The sequence below is a fragment of the Bactrocera dorsalis genome, chromosome 2 (assembly GCF_023373825.1).
Source record: "Bactrocera dorsalis isolate Fly_Bdor chromosome 2, ASM2337382v1, whole genome shotgun sequence".
Taxonomy (NCBI): Eukaryota; Metazoa; Arthropoda; class Insecta; order Diptera; family Tephritidae; genus Bactrocera; species Bactrocera dorsalis.
Genome location: NC_064304.1, coordinates 92,721,980 through 92,739,475, shown reverse-complemented (window position 1 = coordinate 92,739,475; position 17,496 = coordinate 92,721,980).

Here is a 17,496-nt window from a genome sequence, read left to right as displayed (position 1 = left end):
TGGTTGCTACTATGTCGTCCTCCATTGTATGCATCATTTTTGGTATATCAAATGTATTTTGGTAAATCAAATGTATTTGCGAATTCTTCTAAGTTTTTGTTGTTTTGACGTATGATTTGTTACTGATCATATTTAGATTCGCTAGTCGTATTTATACGCGCAGCTCGCAGGTATGCGTGTTTTGATTTTTCAATCTCATTTCATTCTATTGCTTTGGTTAGGTAGAAACTTCATTGAATTTTAACAATTAAAAAGTTGAGAGAACCTCAGAAAGATTAATTTCTGGAAATCTTTAAGAATATAATTAACTTTCTTTTGAGTTTAGGGTGATTAAAAAGTAGTCAACAAGTAGCTTGTTTTTGGGTAAAATCTCATATCTGAACAATTACTGGACCCATTTGACTCAATTTTGGTGCTTAAAATTCTTTTGAAATTCTTATATCACATTTTTTTGTTTAGGCCATAAGGAGGGTTTAAAAAGCCTTCGCACCGTATAGGAATCATCATACTACGTAAGTGGTGTACCCACTAAAACACTCCCCCCTTCCCTACCCCGGGACCGCTTTCACATTACTTCAGGGCAAGGTTTCCAAGATGGACCCATTACAGGTCAATTTCTACTCTCCCTGCGTCCAGGGATGCCTACGATTTTGTAGCCAGCATCAAGCTATTTGGCTCATCTTCTATTGGGAGTCCGCATCCATGTCTCTTTTTCTAGTGCGTAGAACATGTTCCACGTACCCGGCAATTATTTCCGAGTTTTCGCTGCTTGCTATCATTTTTTCTAAAATATTTTCCGTATTTAGTTCTCCGAGAATTTTTGTCTACAGTTCTTCGTGCTTCTTTCCATCGGTGGCACTTGAAGAGGTATGGTTTGCATCATCTAGCGGTTCGTCTCCTTGAATACATTCGTTTCTGTTTCTGTTTCTGTTTTCCCATGTTGTACAGGTATTTTCGGAAATATCCGTAACCGGACAGCATCTGTGTTATGTAGTAATTTACCTTTCCGTGTTTTCTACTGCGCCACCTTTCTATTTCTTTAATCAGTTTGGCGGTCCATCTTCCTTTGTCGATCTTGCCAGAATTCAGAAGCTTGCTTCCTCGCCTGTTGTCTTGTGACCATGTGTAAGGAAATAAGGAAATAGAATATAGCCGAAATATATTGTTAATATATGTCAAATTTCGTCTATCAATAGTAGAAATTAGAATATACCTTTTCTAGTCCGCTGATACCGAATTTGGCTCTGTCTAATTTTAAACCCGAAAAGTTGGGTGAACATTTCATAAGATTAAGTGGGGGCCTTCTTCTGATAATATTGGCACGTGACATTAAAAATGGATAGGATCGGTTCAGCGCTCCTTATGTTTGATATTATAGACAAATCGACCGTTCCCACGACCGTCGGGTCTACGTAACCGGAACGGACCCGGATTTTTATCCGACCAGGGACTGTCGACTCGGCAAAATTCTGCCGCTACAACAACAACAACAACAAAAATTTTGAGGGACATCTTTAATACATAAAATAAATATAAAATATTAATGAAACTATTAATTCATTAACAATGGAAATGTGCAACTTGCGGTTTTTCGCGTGAAAATCTGTAAACCAAATTTAACTGCCTGAGTCTAAATAGCTTCCCCTTTGTTCAAACTAAAGGAATCGATTATAAGGTTGTTATGGCTGCTGAATTCCAATATTTAGTTTCAAGGCCGAAAACAATAACAATAACCGTAATTAGGAAAAAGTATCTTGTCTTTAGTCGCTACCTGCTCAACTAATGTCAACAAACAATGGAGCTGGGGTTTACTTAAACGTAGTGTTACATTCAAATTTCATGGCAGGCATGAAAAGTTAATTTTGTGTTAAGAAAAACGTAAAAAAATTTATTTTAAATAAAACAGAGAGTTTTATACCCCGGTTATATCTATCTTCCAGCTCTTTTTTTAAATATTTCTTTGTGGCCTGCCGTTTGCTTCGCTATAACTTTGACACTCGCCCAGTACTTTTCATTGGCACAAAACTAGTTTTTTGGTGGAGAACAGATCAGCAGAATTTGTTGAATTCAGGAGCTCAATTTCAATGCAAATTTTATTCACAGCTCATCAGCTTTGCGCTAAGGTTTCGCATACACAAATCTTTCTGAATGAAGTGTCCAGCATGTTCCTTTATTATCTTAAAATGTGCCTGCTCTCTACAGAAAGGTGTAAAACAACAGCTTAATAAAGAAAATAGATTGGTATAAGCAGCGTTTTCCTGTTATTATAGATATCTCGAGAAATCGCCGATTTTTATGATCTACTAAGTTTATGCTCAGCATGAGGGGACTGTGACTGTAAGCACACTAATTTAAGAAAATAAATGATAATATTTTCATTACCTCGTTAAATAAGAATTTTCTTGCTATTTCATATGAGTTATCCCTATTACCTTTAAGGGGTCACAGGAGTTTACGGGTTAAAAATAGAGCTGCTTTATCTTATAAAATTCTACAACATCTCTAGAATATTGTTTTCAATTTTCAGTTGATCCGTGTAATAGTTTCGGAGATACAGCCTTGAGATCTTGTGCGCTCGAGGCTACCTAGGCTAAGTGCGTTGTCTTTAAAAGCGTTTTTCTCGAAACTGTGTTTTTGAAGTCGGTTGGCAAGATTTCTCGAGGACTATTCAACCGATCTTCATGATATTTTACAGGTTTGACAGGTTGAATGAAGAATTTTTTTCGATTACAGCTAACTGAAAAAAAATATCTCGAATTTTATTTTTTTTTAAATGTTTGCCAAAGCTCTAATTTTTAGTTTTTTTCCTTCGTTCAAGTTCAAGGTTAAGGATTTAACTGAAACACATATTTTTTCACTTTAGGTGATTCTGTAAGGAGTTATACTGCCAACGCGGCCGCATCTTTTTGCCGAGGGGTCACCGTATTTTTTTTTCAAGTTTTCAGTTTTCCGTTGTTAATAGTGTATATTTGTAACAAAAAAAAAATAAAATATTTAATTTTTTATATGAGAAAACATTGTTGAAAAAATACTGTTTTTACCCGGGGAACCCCTTAAAATGATTTAAAACACAAAAACATTCATAACTGTGAGATTTTTCTTTTTCAACATCGCTGTCTCGACAACGACTGAAGAATGTGTCGTAGTGTTAAGTCAACATGCACAATTGTGCTACGAAATACCGACAAAAACAATAAATATTGAAATGAAAAATGGTAGGCACTTGAAATAGCGAGAACACCAAAGAACAAGCGTTGACTTAATTCAGCAACAAAGAAAATATAATTTGTGCAACCTAAGAGCACAAGGTATATTAAACAACGAGTGCCATACCTGCTTTGTTTGTCATCATTAGGCTATTCTGTTCATTTCAATATACCTGTGGAGAAAGTAAGCATAGATACTGGTAGATTCTTCCAAGATGTGCAAATGTTAAAACAATAGAATTGTTTTGAGAATTGAGAACTGTATTCAGGCTAACGCTTTTCTGAAAAGGGTGTGCCCTTCTAAAGCAGAATATGACCTTAAGAAATATATATTTTCTTTTTGTAGAAAGACATTTCACTGAAAGGGGTGGTACACTTGCGGCTTGGAGGTATAAAAGGTAAAAACATTACAATTTCTATTTTCACAAGAACAAAAAAATCATGACGAATTTGTTTTGACTCTCACTGTCGCCACTAACTAATAGTTTAGTAAGTTGCGCAGGCTTGTGAAAATCTCTGAAAAAAATAATATAAATAAAATATTACTTAAGATTTTTTTCTTTTGTTATTGAAAATAATCATTAGCCGATAGAATTAGGTTGTATTATTTGCAATTGGGCACTGCTCTAAGTACTTGCCCACAACTGCGAAGTCGGTGAGCTGTTCGACTAAGCCTTGGAGATCCATAAGACAGTACTAAATAGCAGCAATCTAAAAATATTTCAGCTAGGATTGTTTGTTTGCCGATTATTTCTTTATTATTATGCTGGACAGAACTATCAGGTATAATCAATTATTTGAACTTTGAATTTCGAATGTTTCCTGCTGTCATCGAATTCATTGGCATAACAAATCGCAACATTTTGTATTTGGAATATCTAGCGTTTCCAAATATATAGTCAGTAGTTTCGTGTTTCGAAACATGCTAATAAGACTTATAAAAGTGGAAGTATGTGAACGTGCAGTAGGGAGACATAAAAGTGCGTGCCTGGGTGATTGCTGCAGGAACAAAAGATGTGCAACAAAACATAATAGAGACAAAGTTGGGATAATGAATAACAATTGTTATGAGTAGTGGAGTGGAAATAATTTCAGCCTTGAAATGGCAAGTGCTAAAATTGGGATTAAACTTGTCTTTCGACAAAGAAAAGTGACACTTCATAAATCTCTGAAATAAAGCCTTGTATGACGACAGCAGCAGATGAAGTGACTTGGGATACTCAAGATGGAGTGATATGAGTTGTAGAACGTCATTGATATAGTTCAGCAAATGCTCAATAACGGTAAGCACAAGGTTAAGACACACAGTTCGAATAAATATTAAGTAAATAGCAGGCTCTTTATCACAAAAAGAAATCAGTGCCGCGCTAGCTCAGAGAAAAGCAGTACAATAAAGCACAATTTCCACCATCAGCCCGGCAAAAGTTATTTAGTTTACAGAATCAGTTAAGAGGAAAATTGAAAAAACAGTAAAATTAAGAACTTAAAGCGGAAATTGACTTTTCAACTTGTTGCGAAGCAAAGAATTTCTGCTAGAATTGTTTTTAGAGATTTTTCTCTTTGCGGTCGAAAGGTTAATAAGAGCGAAGTCAGGAACATTTTTGAAAATTTTAAATACTTCCTGTTTTTTTTTTTATCTCTATACAAATATTATTGTAATCGAATGTATTTTTAGTTTTGTAAGCTACGTAAGTGCCACAATAATCTAAACAATAGATATTCAATATATTGAAGCTTAAGCTCTGCAGCTTTGTTTAAACAACAACACAAACAAAACAAACCTACAATAAATACGCATATATAGGATTTCAAAAAAAAGAATAAGTCTAATCAAACAAAAACACATTTATCAAGTTTGAAAGAGGCATTTGTATCTTCTTAAGTCTCTGCAAAGAAAAATTCCAATAAAACCATCAGCATTTTGATACAAAGCATATTTACATACCTACGAAGAATTGCCAGTCGTATTTTATTTATTTTTCCAATCACTGCGACCATTTTTCCTTAACCATCACAGCTGTGAATAAATATAATATAAGTTAAGTACGTGCGAGCAGGTGCATATAAATACAGGGGAGGTCAAAAAGTCAATTGCAAGAGAAAAGAAAGCACAGTCAACTTGTTTCAATTTTAGTTTTGCAAACCGGGACAGTAATTAAAATAATGTGAAATGGAACACAGACATAGCGCTGGCACACTTATTACACCAGTTTACAGTAATTTAGCCACTATGATATTGGAGGCTCTATTTCATTATTATAACCGAAAATGAAAGCAAAAATTTCCTAACAACTAAGATTTTGAGTATTGTAGTCAAAGAGTATAGGGCTAATACCACCACCATATACTAAAATGACAAAAATAGCTGTAAGTGATGGAAAGTTTTTGAATTCAAATTCGAAATCTGTACACTTTAATTACTCTTGAAAATTTTTGCTTCAAGTTTGTTGAGCAGTGTTACTAGACTCTTAATATTAGATATAGATGCTTCTAGACTTTCTAGAACTGTTTAAAACACTTTCTAGAGCTCACATGAGAGAAACGGAAACCCTGGGAAGTGTAAAGTTTGTTGAGCAGTGTTACTAGACTCTTAATATTAGATACAGATGCTTCTAGACTTTCTAAAACTTTTAAAAGCACTTTCTAGAGCTCACGTGAGACAAACGGAAACCCAGAGAAGTGCCGGCTATATCCCAAGGTTAACTAAGCTTCAATCAATATCGACCCAGGTCAGCCTTTTGGTGACCATAAGCAGAGAAGAGAACTAACTAATAGTTTTAAGGCTAGTCATAACGTTCTCTATAAACATTTTCCTTGCCAGCTCATCTTCTCTTTGAAGGGGAAGATTAAAAAATGCTAATGTGGCTCGAAACCGCTTGAGCGCTTTTTCTTAAACTTTTCGACCTCCCCTTGCAGTTACGAGTATAAATGTAAACGGACATACGGATAAACAGGCATACATTACAAGTTGCAAACGTAATCGTCTGGGTATTAACATTAAATGCAAAGCGACGTCTTTCAACAACCCCAAAAACATAAAATAAGTAGCTTTGTATACATGTGTCTGCCTATAAGCAATCATCACTTGAACGCTACGTGATCATTAAAAACATTTTTGGGAATCTTCAACGAAAGTGTGCCTCATCTGTCGCTTTGAAGCAAAACAGAAAAAACACACACACAAAAAGTAACAAAGAAGAAAAGGCTGGATATAATAAGAAGCAAAGCAACGGGCTTCGAAGTATTTGGCATATTGTGTGCCAGCTCTTTTTCACTTCACTCATGCCACTCTCACACGTGAAAATACATTCTGGCGTAGGAGTCATTGATAGGCTTTATAATTTCGAAGCTGCTGATAAACAGTTTAGCACAGCGCTATGTGTGTATGTATGTAAGTGGGGAGATGCTTAGGAGTTTCGTTGCGCATTGTGATGACACGGATTTTTAGACACAATTGATTGACAGAACGACGACATGCTGGCAGGAAGTACGCCTGAAACGATTTTGAAAAATAAGCGGAAGCTTTGATGAATGAAATGAGTTATTGCAAATATGTTTACACCCATTCATTATTACCAATTACGCGATTATTTGAGGTTATTGCCACACGTTAGCGTACCGAGAGCATTTGATTTGAAAAATCACAATCTAGTACTTTGAAGGCTGAGAAATAAGGTTTAATTAATGAAAAATGTATATATTTTAAAATTTTTTTTAGAAACAAATATTTTAATAATTAAAGTTTATATTTTAAAATTTTTTTAGAAAAAAATAATTTAAGAAGAAATAAAACGCGTATAATTTGATATCATGGTCAAACTTTATTATAAAAATTATTGTTTGCCATTATGTTTTTAAAGTAATTTCGGACGGTCGCGTTTGGCTCGATTAAATTTCCGGCGAGAAGCCCATTTTCATATTCGTAGCACTCAGTAGCACTTTTTTGTCATTTTAACTCTTTGCGCTTTTAGTGTGTGCTATGGAAAAATATTAGCATTTTATACTTTACTACAGTCTCTGCAGATATCTTGCTCGACATTTCCGCAGAAAATTAAAAAAGTGTCGGCAAACAACGAACTAATTTATCTGCGCCGTGAAATAACCAAGTACTCGCCTACCCGCAGCGAACGATTAAACGAACGCATCCATGAGAGTGCTGGAGTTCGTGAGTGCATAAAGTGGTAGAGTGCATAAATTGTATTGGCACTCGGCGTGAAACTTTACTGGCGGTTTGATGTTGTTACTGTTGCGCACTCTAACTAACTACCAACCGCAACACCTCCAACAGCGGCAACGACAACAACAATGAGCAAAGCAAAAACCACCGCTGACATGGTTCGATGCACTTTTACTACGAAAATTTAACCGGAAGCCAACTTCATAAAAATGTCTGCCACTTAATTTCGCCTCTAGCCGCCAATTGGCTTGATTATAATGTAGCATGGGACTTTTCAATTTCACGACAGTAGACTTGGATGGAGCAAAAATTTAGTACATAGCTCGAATTTGTTGCAGACAATTTGAGTATTGGAGAGAAAATTTTCAAAAATTTTATACTAACAATATTCTCGACTATTCTGTGAATTTGAATAATAATAATTTTCGTATTTGAAAGTAAATTTGAATAATAACAGTGGCGATCATTTTAATATTCTGAAGCCTTACTCTTGCCGCTAACCAAAAGAAGGTAGCATATTTATAAAATAATAGGGGTATTCAGACTGAAGCCTGTTAATTTGTCAGTTGATACTTCGTTAAAATGCTTAACTGTGAACATACTTTTTGCTCTACCTTGGTAGTATGATAAATTTTATTCCGAAACAGCTGATTCAATTTTATTAAAGAGTAAAAATGCCTCAACAAAGTGCAAAATCAGAAATTGTTAGTCATTTAATTGAAAATTATGTGAAGCAGATCAAATTTATTACTGGTAAGTACTTTAAATTGATGGAGAAGAGGAGCAGGTGAACAGCTGATGTGATATTACCGAGTAACGAAACAATTATCAAGCTTGCCAGATGGATAGTTCGTTACTCGGTAGAACGATAGTCTGTTAATTTTACAAAAACAAAATACATGTAAAAAACTACCGAATAACGACTAACGAATTAACAAGGCTGGTCTGAATACCCCTAATGAGTATTGATGACTGGTTCTTTAGTTCTTGTACAGATACTTCAAAAAGGTTTCCATTGAAAATGGACTTAGTTGGTTCCGCTAAAATCCTATGTTCTTCAAAAACAGTTACAAATCTCTCTTAAATGGCACCAAAGGACGTATCATATAGAAATTTAACTTGAGGAAAATTGTTGAACTGGACGTAGTTCTGCGCTCCTAAGATTACTTTCCATTTACAAAACTGCACACCGTTATATATTTTTAGCTAACCATTTGAACACTGTTTACCAGCAGTCCTGTCGCCACGCTGCCAGCTCTCACTCGTGCGCAACACCGTTACGCCACGTGAAAGAAACTTGTGAAAAAAGTTGTTTAAATTTGGTTGTGTTAACTTTTTTTCATACCGAATTGCTTCCGCTTTACAGTAGTTGGTCATTTGCAAGCGAGTTGCATAAAAAATGCAGGGAAAGGCTGAAAATAGCAGATAATAAATGCACAAACCAAATTGTGTGCTCAAGACAGAGTGTGTGAAAATACCGAAAGTCAACTTGTTGTGGCAGCAACAACGCTACAACTTTCCACAACAGCGCTGCTTTGGCGACTGAGTTACTAAGCGGAGTAAGTTCACCACGGTGAATAAATACTGCCAGCGAAGTGTGCAACTTGCGGTGCCGCCACGACAAGTAAACGCGGGAATGCCGTTGGTTTAACCCTGCGGAAGTGGTACATGCCACATTGAGATGCGTCGAAAATTGAAAACAACATGATTGAAGTTTACACAACAGCTATGTGAGTGCGCAGGTGGACCACCATAAGTTGTAGCTACAAGTATCGCCGGTGTGAGAGCTTGCAGCGGAGAATACGTGAACTAGTGGCATCTGCAGGATTTTGGTTTATTATGAGCAGAGTGTCAAATTAGTTAGCTTCAGGCAGCAGAGTAATTTCATTTGGGTATTTTAAACTTTAGCTGTATTATCTGAAAGGTTTTTGCTACACATTGTTTGGTATGGATGTGCCTCAAAGAAGATAGCTTTAAAAATGATTAGCCGACCATTCACTTCATATCTTTATACATATACATTGAACGGAAATTCAGAGGACCACTGCGCTGTGCATAACGTGAGCTTTAAGAACAACTCCAAGGACGGCTCTTGAACTGGTCCTAAGCCTGGACCTATAGACCTCTTCGCTTAAAACTGCACAGCAAAATCGGCGGGACGACTGTTGGCGGCAAGAGAATTTACATATAGAACCTTTGGGCATAGCTCGGTGGGTAATGGCGGTTGGGCAAACACGGACTACATGAGCATACTTTTCAACTGGGAAAGAAGGTTCAAAGTAAACATAGAAAACAAAAAAGAGCCGTTGGCGCAAAGGTATGTTAGCTATGCGCAAAACCCTAAACATCTATATGGATGGCTTAAAAATGGACGATGGAGTTGGTGCGAGAATATATTCTCCAGAGTATGGTATAGGGCAACCTTTTAAGTTGCCAGACCTCTGCAGTATATTTCAAACTGAGGTCTTTACAATTACGAAAGCAGCGGAGCTGACCTCTAATGCATCTGCAGGTAAATCTAGAGTCAACATCTACGCAGACAGCCAAGCAGCAATCAAGCATCTGTACGACGATCTCGACAGAAGCATGGTGAAGAAAATCAAAACCCGGTGGAACAAGTTTTCGGGTTGCAAAACTGCAAAAGTCCTGCACAAAACGGTAGATCGGAAGTACACAAAATGTTTATTGGCACTCGATAGAAGAGACTGGAGGAACATGGTAAGAATACTAACTGTCTGGTGCCGACAAAAACTAGCAAGATGGAGCTAACATATCGCGAAGACTACAGGAAATGCCTTGAGCAGGGCACCAGGGAAACAATGGATTTTTTTGTGCACTTGTCCCGCATTGGCAAGTCTACTCTGTAAGCGTCTTGCCAAGTGAACTCCATCTGGTTTCACAATGGACCAAACTGAACCGCGTGTATTAAGTTTGCCACGAACCCTTAAAGAAGCGCCCGAGATCCTATAAAGCGTATAGCTGTATAAATGATTAGGGATACGGGTAAAATTGATTTATCCATGTCATTCTGTCTCAACTTTAGTGTTGAGCTATTTAGTCGAAGATGCCAAAATTATGTTCGTATATAAAAGGACTAGTTTATGAGATATCGATCTGAAATTACACGTTCTTTTCTTTCGGAGAAGATGTTTCTTTATCAGACCACTATAGCATATATGTAGCAGCCATACAAACTAATCAGTCCAAATGAAGTCCTTGCAAGGAAATCTTCTTTATTTGACAAGATAACTTCACAAAATTCGGCACAAATTATTATTGAAATCAACGGAACAATTCTCGAACAAATTGTTCAGATCGAAACAACAGAGTAAAAGCTTCCATACAAACTGAATGATTAAAATCAAGCGATTGTATGAAAAGATCTCTCTTTCTATATGCACATGAGCAGAGAAATATAAAGAGTTCAGTGGCTCCTAAATATTTACTCGTGCGAAAAAAGCACTTGTGGACAAAGTTATATTGACATTGCATTTCAAAGCTGAAAACCATTCAAGTTTGCGATTCTTCCCCTCCTGGTGTGAACCCTGAGCACGCGGTACAGAATCCTATATTCAGCTATAAGCACAAAATTTCTTTTCAATCACGTCTTATGGCGGCTGTGGTAGTTCTAACCGCACTAGATCCGCAGCAGTTCGAGACTACAGCGTTTCTCTGCAGCATTACACAAAACTGCAAACTTAACTCACCTACACATGCAAACATTTATTTGTGTCCATATGTAAGCGGACATTTAGCTTCAGTCGTCGTACCGTTGTGGCTTGTGCTTGCTTGTGTGTCAATCCTTTTATTTCTTTTCGCTTTTAAATGCATTTACAATTCCATTGCAAATTTCCTTGCCTAATGACTATTACCGATGCGTTGCTACCACTGCTAACCGTATGCAAATGAGCACATGGGTGCAATTTAAAAATTCCATTTTTTTCGACGCTTCGGCCCAACAAACATGAATGTCTGTAAATAAATACGTTATTTTGTTGTTGCTAACTTTTGGGAGCTGTCCAGAAAAAATAAATTTTTACAGCTCCCCGAGGCGTTTAGCACAGATTGGAACTTCAAGTTGTTACCAAATTACACAACAACATTGCGATGGTGGCATTGCCAGGCGAGTGCGTTGTATTGTTTGGCAATTTCATTTTAGGTGAAATGCGCTCGTTTGCGTTGTTACGGTTTCATTGCACTTGTAAATTGCATCTGCCATTGTGCAATTGTTTTGTTAAATCTAGAACCTAGCCGAGCAGATTTTCCGTAAGAGAAATCTACAAATTTGATTTTAATTTTTATAATTCTGCCATGTGCTACATGTGTGTTTACCTCTGTAGCTATGGATCTGAATGTACATATGTAATTCTTTGTCCTTGCTTATATGTTTCCTCTCATATTTATATATCACACATATGGTTGTTAATTTTAAATTTTTTAAGACCGGTTAATGAATAAGCCAGTGTTTTAAAGCAGATAAATATTTGAACCAAGGTGTTGTCCACCCAATGCTGGAGAGTTCAAAGCTCATTTCTATCTAACGTTGATTCTTATTCTAATTTCGAAAATTTGTTCGAAGGTTATTCCGTTGACTTGAATTAATTGGTGCCAAATTTTATGACATCTTAACAAATAAAAAAAACAGTTTTCCATACAAGAACTTCATTTTGATTTTTGTTGTTAGTTTTGTAATGTCATCTTTCGGTAGTCATTTCAGACCACTTTTCCGTACCAAAGTTCATATAAGAAAAGCCATCGCTTATGGCTAACCCATTTATCAGTTACTCTTTCCTTGCGCACTCAGATCGTCTCTACATTCTCCACCTTCGTGCTTTCTTCTTGGCGCTCATATTCTTGAAAACATGAGTTTAAGCTGGATATATTTCGTATTTCTCTGTTGCCAAACCTAACCGGGTCTTACAATGCTTAAAATTTCTATACCTCGCTTGCTGATCTCTACAATGTAGGAGTCTGCCGAGCTAATTTTTTGTGCAGCCCGTTTTAATGTTGGTTAGGTAAACGGAAAGAACATATATGTTTAGTAGTTTTAGTAACAAATTTGTCCTTTGCCACGGTCTTGACTCGATAAGTTAAGATCTTGTCATCTATGTTACATTTTCGATGGTATTTTTTGTCTGGAGAGTTTGGTTGGTAGTCTTTACTGAAACTTAACTGGCATATAAAAACACTCGGTTCCCAAGTTTAATCTGAAGGATATGCATAGCCTTCGATTTCGCAAGCTTAGAAATCAATCAAGCAGGATGGAATCATGTGTAGAACTTCACGCAAGTGAGGAAAGTTCTCTGATCGCCATTCACTTGAGAGAGGCGAGAAACGATTCTTTTACATATGACTCAAGCAGCTCACGACTTCCGGTCTTTGACCAAGTATCCTCTGGGTAGCCTAAGAACATCCGTTTGAAGGCGAGCTAAAGTGACAAGGCGAAATATCCCCTACTTAGAGTTGTGCGCTGGGTTTGGGACCCGCCACGTAAAAAAACCCCCCAATCAAAGAAAAGAAGAAGAAGAAATCAATATACGCAAAAGTTGATACGGATTTATATTAGTGTTTTTGTAATTTCGACGAATTTCGATGTTGCTGACTTCACCTTCGCATTGATTAGACTTGTCATCTAAAACATACTCGTATTTACTTTTTCCAGTTTCTGTACTACAAAATCTTTGGAGCTTTTTGTCGATATCATTCCAGAGTGCATACTGCTAGTCCAATCATTTTTATGGTATTTTTAATATTCATAAGTCTTCGAAAGAATATGTGCCATAAACTTTTCAACAACCGCTTAACTTCTTCAGCCATCAAAAGAACCATTTTTTGTCTAGCCTTTTCTTCATACATCTTTCACCATAATTAAGCGCAGATTGCTCTAAGGCGTATTTTTAGTAATTTATGTAATTAGACATTTTGCGCTTTCTTACAAAATTACAGTTAAAATGAGTGTAAACATGAGTTGCACTTGTTGTGATTAGATGGCTACACACTGTTACAGGGTGGGGGTAGGCGGCTACCCGCATGACCTTGTGCAGCTTGAGGCAGGTGGTGTCCGCGTCGTAAATATTTGGTGCTTTCAAAAGTATATTTGTATAGATTTATTTACGCTTTTCAAGTATTACGTAGAAAAATTATCTCTACATTAGTTCATAAAATTATGGATGTAGGTATTTTTCTGTATAAGAACCACTACGAGAGTAGTTATAAGTGGACTAGTCTGTGTTTATGAAAAGTTGATGGGAATTTTCTAGCTATAGTTCCAGTATATCTTATCCGCTGCAGTTAATATTGAGGAATCTCGTCAGAAAGATTGCAGTATACACTTTTTATTAAAATTTGTAAATACATTTTGGTTAGGCTCCAGTTACTTCATGGCATAGTTATAACGAGACCAAAGCCCGAGCAATTTGGAGGAGTAATCAGTAGTCGTGGTGAATTCCATTAAAAAATTGTTTCAGTAAGGTCGACGCTAGCGTTTTTTGTCAATCAAAGGCAAACTATTCCCTACTTGATATCATTCTTGTTAGTATCGCAGGAATGGAAATGATGAATGAATGTTTTATTGTTTTACAGATGAAACCCGGGCTCGTTCCGGTTATGTATATGCTATTGTCATACGCTGTATGTCAATGTTTACAATATTTCGCCGTTCTCGATGAAACAAGAGAGCAGTTTACATGCGATAATCTTCTTAATATAATGTATAACTTCACAGCAAGAGCTGTCTGGTTCGAGGTTATGTCTGTGAGCATAAGATTAGGTTCCCAAGAGTAGATATTTTATTTTGCAGTCTTTCAATACACAACTTATTAACTGCTCTGCTCTAACCAATCTAGAGTTAATGGAAATAATAGCAAGATTCATTAAAATATTTCTTTTTCACGATTCGCCTCGCTATTTTTTCGAATATATGTTTAAAGCCATCAATCCGAAGAAAGTTGTTTTTGGTGAGTCTCAAGCAGCTTGCTTGCCTTTAACACGCATAAATTTATGTTAATTATTTCAAAACCACTCTTTCTCAGCTGGGTTTGTCTATTCTAGAATTATACATACATATGTACATACATGCGCACGTGTGTTAGTATTGTTGTATAAATTTCGCCCGCATATGTTGCAATTTTAATTGCGATTGCCAAACCACGAAAACAAGCAAACAAACGCATGGCTGGCGTGAATAACAGAAAAAAACTAATACATACGCATACACCACCAGCATATTTGCACAGAGCAATAACAAGTGGAAATGCGCGCAACCTTTTCGGAAACAACCATTGGGACCAGCATTGGCGCAATCTGCTTGGGTGTCCAAATGTAATGAAATACTACAAGCAGCCTAAATGCAAAATGATGAGGCTGCAAGTGGTGTAAAAGCTTTGCTATCGCATTAGGCACCGCCACAGTGCTGCGACGCACCCGGCTCAAAAGGAATTCGTACACAATTTTCAGCCTTTTTCTGCTATGCTTTAGTTGCTGGCATATACTTACGCAGCGCTACGCATCGAGCCGAGCAATATTTTGCACTTGTGTATTTTATATTAAATATGTATGTGCGTTTTATGGATATACTGTTGTCTTGTATGCGATTTTCTGTTGTATTCGTAAATGCCTTTTGAGATATTGAGTTATAAAAAAGTTAACAACTTTAGTTGAGTTGGAAAGTTGTGCTCATGTTTCAGCATAAAAATTACATTAGCCATTTTTGAAAACTTTTTATAGACGAAACGTAGTAAAAAAAAGTCAACCTGAAAGAATCGGAAACTTGTTAAAATTGTGTTTTGGGACCACTGTAGTAGTGTAAACTCGTTTAAAAAGTACACGTGTGGCTGGCTCATTTCAAATTTACGACGACAAATGTTATCGTGTGATTTTTAATAAGCAAAGAAAGTTGATCGAATGTGTGGCGTGTAATATTACACAGTCATGGACAGCGAAATAGTACCAAGTTGTTGCAGGGTAGCTGTTAATTTTATTATTGTTCTATTTATACTAAATTTTTCTTGTTTTCCAAGGTACTTCAAGTATGTAAGTATAAAATATATTTGCTTTGGAAGATTACTCTTATACTCTCCAAATATTATCAGCTGCTTGCTTCAAATAAATAATAGTAAGTCTTCACTTATCTACATATCACACATAGGTATAAATTGTTTATTGTGGCACCCTTGCGCCATTTATCTATCTTTTGCCTTACCCGATTTCAAACCGCTTGTCGACAGTTTTTAATATATTAATCAAAAAATTAAATCTTTAAAATCGCTCGTTTTTGACACCGCCCAATCGTGAAAAATAAATCCGCTTTCTGTCTACCACGGATGCTCGAAGTGATGGTGGCGTTCAACAGCTTTGATGACAACGGTTGGTTGATGAAAGCATGTGCCGCACAATGTGGTGTTTCTACTGAAAATTCATTCATAAAATTAAGCCATAGCAGAAATTCACTTCGAAATTCGATGTATTAGTAAATACATACAACAAAATTAGAACATAATTTTTGAAATATAATTAAATTTTTTCGAAGGCCTGACTTTCGAACACATATATTATACTTCGATTTCGAAGACTAGTTTTGTAAAGCGAAGAATCCTCTTACTTATGACTTAGTGTTAACAAAAGAGTTTATAATAATATTACTACTACTTAAAATAGGTCGAGGTTTTCAAAAAATATATATTTTTTCGAAGAGCTGAATTTCGAAGCCGTAGCAGAAATTTACTTTAAAATTAAATATAAAAACAAAATCGAAACACAATTTTTGAAACAAAATTTTCTTTTCCGAAGACCTGACTTTCGAACACATTTAAAATACTTCGATTGCGAAGGCTAGTTTTTTAAAGCGAAGAATTCTTTTACTTATGACTCAGTGTTAACATAAGAGGATGGGTTTTTTTTTAAATATATTTTTTTTTTCGAAGACCTGACTTTCGGAAACATATAGCATCTGAAAAATATATACTTCAATTTCGAAGATGAACTTCGAAAACATATTTTCGATTTCGAAAATATTTCGAAAACCAAACAATTTTAAAATCGGTGCTGAATAAAGAAAAAGAATTGTAACTTTGAAATATCTGATTTTTAATGAATTATAGGAAGAAGTGACCAATTTCAATTATGTTTTTAGTAATCTTGTATTCATAAGCTAATATTTGACTTTGAAGAAGAGTTTATAAATATATATTTATAAAAAAAAGATAAGAAAAAATGCCGAATGGCACCAGTATTTTCACTAATCCTACATTAAAAAGCTAAATTGCGAATTTCGAAGATCCATATTTGATTTCGGGGACTAACAGCGTAAAGAAACTAATTAAGACCACTTTTGTCCCACTGTCTACCTGAATCGATGTCTGCAAATGTAACCAAATCAACTCGAGGACATTTGGCCGCATTTTGTAGTGGATTTGCCTGTGCCTATTCATGAGTGGAAATACATAAATATGTATGTCACTGTGGCACCATATACTCGTTCATCGTATTAGAGTAGCATAGCGACGTGTAAAGCCGCAACACCACATATGTAGGTGGGCACCCTCATGCTGACGTGTATGAGTGCGCATTTTAAAAGAAACATTTGACGCACTCCACATGAGGGGTGACCTACATACACATATTTACCGCAGCAGACACCCTGCAGGGTGACGTAAAGTAGATGGCTAGGAGACATCTGCTGAAATGCTGTTATTATCAAAGCAGATTATGGGGATTCTTGCAGTTATGAAAAGAAAAGAAAAGCTCTTAAAGTAATCAGTTATTCGCGATGACTTATATGAAAAATAATTGCAGTATTCAATCAACAGCAATTTATAGAAAATTAAGTGAGCTGGCCTTAAACTGTTGCAAGTGCTTTCTCTTCCGGTCATAGCTTCTTAGAACGCATAACTGAGTAATATTCAAAAAATTTGGGACCTGTAGCGTGAATAAAAATACCGTTCACCAATTTGAATATTTCCTACAGGGTCATTACAAGCAGGCGTTAACATATCAAAGTGCGATTAAATATGTACTCCCTCACAAATTTTTTTTTGATAAATGCGCGAGTGATTGTTTCATTTGTTCGTATTTGTCACATTTTTTTTTGAAATGGTTAACTTTTCTCGCATTTGT